The following is a 2,771-nucleotide window of genomic DNA, read 5'->3' as shown; positions in this document are numbered from 1 at the left end:
AACTGCAGTACAACAGTGAGACCTCTGAGCCAGATGCCACATATACCTCCTACACACAATCAATACAGCAATTATAAGATGACAGGACCAGATTCAATATACACTAACACAGCATCTTTGTTAACAATCTCCCTGAACTGATTCAGCACCGAGCTCATCAAAGCCAAAGCATCGCTTTCTTCGCAGTTAATCTGGTTTTCGTGAAACAGCGCCCTCTGCTAAACCACATAAACATGCACACACACACACACACACACACACACACACTATTACGAGATTACCTGTTAAGAATTCAGTAAACTGTTGAGAAACTATCTAAAATGTTTGTACATTTCTGTTCCAATCCAAAACATTATGTTTACCATCCAATCACTAAGGTGTTTTGCCCATTCTGTCTATTTCTTATTTACTTGTGCCATATGAAGGTTTTTATTTGAACCTCTGTCTAAAAGATCAGTGTCTCAGAATCTTCTCTTCACTGTTGCAGATGAAGCTGGTGTTTAGTGTGTACTGTTAAATACAGTTAGAGACACTGACTTTCTTGTCCTCATGTTGTTGTGCATCTGGACCATCCACTTGTCTCTTTATCCTGATTAGATTCAGTTTGCAGTATTGCCTTCATCTCTCAACAGACTGATGAACTCCGAGGGAAATATGTTTAAATATACTGTATATGGTAGCCATTATAGAAACCAATACTAGAAATCATAAAATACACTGTATTGCAATTAAAGTGGCGATTGAATAATAATAACAAACATTTATTTAGCTCCATATATATATATATATATATATATATATATATGCTAGTCTCATACACTGGTTATATTTATTTGATCCAAAATACAATAGAAAGAGTAATATATTATTACAATTTCAAATAACTGTTTTCTATTTGAATATGTATTAAAATGTAATTTATTCCTGTGATCAAAGCTGAATTTTCAGCATCTTTACTCTAGTCTTTTAGTCATTTATTATTATTATTATTATTATTAATGTTGAAAACAGTAGTGCTGCTTATTTTAAATGTCTTTACTGCCAATATAATGTTCAATATAATGTATAGTTGTTGAATAAAAGTAAATCTATTTTAGTCAGATGTTTTATCCAGTGAAAAATGAACTTCTGTTGATTTGAGTGCAGTACACTCAAAAAAAAAAAAAAAAGAATTAATTACCTTTACATAACTTACCTGAGGAAATATTTCACATGCAATTTAGTTTAGTTCATTCAAATTTAGTTGGTTTAGGTCAAATTAATTTAATCTAGTATGTTCCGCTTAACATTATCACATTTGTCAAGCTAAATTTTCTAATGTGAGACCTTTTTTTTTTAAATAACACTTAATCTCTAAATTTACACTTCTAATGCAGTCTCTTGCAAAGCATGCTGGGAACTACAGATCCACTGCCCAGTTACTTGTCAACAGAAATGAATGTTTTAACACAAATCAATTAATAAACTTCAATTTTAAATATACCGTATTCGTTAAATATACTTTATTAGTGAACAAAATTAAATTAAGGTGTTACAAAATGTTCAAAAATCATGTCACTTAAGCTCATTTTAATTATTAAACCAAACAAGAGGCAAAAAAAAAATCGGTCTATGACTGTTCAAGTCTTTTTTTTGTACATCTCGTTTGTTGTATCCCGCAGCTGTAAGTCGCTTTGGATAAAAGTGTCTGCTAAATGAATAAATGTCAATCTCAAAGCTTTTACAAAACCCTAATAATGGAAAAACTATCCTTCAGTTCCCCACAATATGTCTGATCAGTTTGTTCTCATCACAGTCTGTGCCCTTCACACAGTCAGCAAGAGCTTCTGACATGCAGAGTTATGTCTTCAAGTGTCCTCTAAAGTCAAACAGGCCCAGAAGCGGTGAATAATTTGTCTTGAAGAGAAAGTGAGCCATATGCCTTTGAAAGCCCTCAGGACTCTGAATCCTGACAGCTGAACTTCCTCAACCCTCTTCATCAGTCCTGACATGTGACAAGTCGTGCTTTTACCTTTAAGTCCTAGAAACAGTTCAGAGAGTAAAACACCCCTTTCCCCTCTTAGTTCACCCAAAAATGAAAGATCTGTCATCATTTACTCACCCTCATGTTTTTCCATACCTGCATTAATTACTTTCTTCTGATAAACATAAATGATATTTGGAAGAACATTTATAATCTTCTGAAGTTAAGATTTTCAGTCAATAATGAGTTACATTTTGATCTGTTTGTTGTATGACTTCAAGCAACTTGGAATACACTTTTAAAAATGAATGTTCTTTAAAGTCCTATGAAGAACCTTTTACATCTATGAAACATTTCAACTGTTCAGAAGATTATTTACTGTATAGTGGAAAAGGGTTCCGGTTTATAGTAAAAAGGGTAGATAATTCAAATGTTCTTTAAACTAAAAAATGGTTCTTTTTAAGAACTGTTCACTGAAAGATTCTTTGGGGAACCAAAAATGCTGCTTCTATAGCATCCCTGCACAAAAACCCATTGGGAACCTTTATTGTTAAGAGTGTAGAGTGCACGATTCATATCAACCACATTTGCTGCTTTTTTTTTTTTAAACCCATTTACCCACTCAGATTTCGCATTGAGTTCAAGTTGGTCACACAAATACGGAAGGCTGCTTGGTTTCGAAATGACTTCTGTGTGAGCTGCGCGTCATACATTGCTAGAGTGCAACAGTATCTGTCCACGTTTTCAGCTGCATTGGTTTTTCCATTCATTATTCCAATAGGGATAAAAAAAAAAAAAAAAAACATAA

Source organism: Sinocyclocheilus anshuiensis, unplaced genomic scaffold, assembly GCF_001515605.1.
Source record: "Sinocyclocheilus anshuiensis isolate Anshui unplaced genomic scaffold, SAMN03320099.WGS_v1.1 scaffold1142, whole genome shotgun sequence".
NCBI classification, from domain to species: domain Eukaryota; kingdom Metazoa; phylum Chordata; class Actinopteri; order Cypriniformes; family Cyprinidae; genus Sinocyclocheilus; species Sinocyclocheilus anshuiensis.
Note: the sequence above shows the minus strand (reverse complement) of the source record.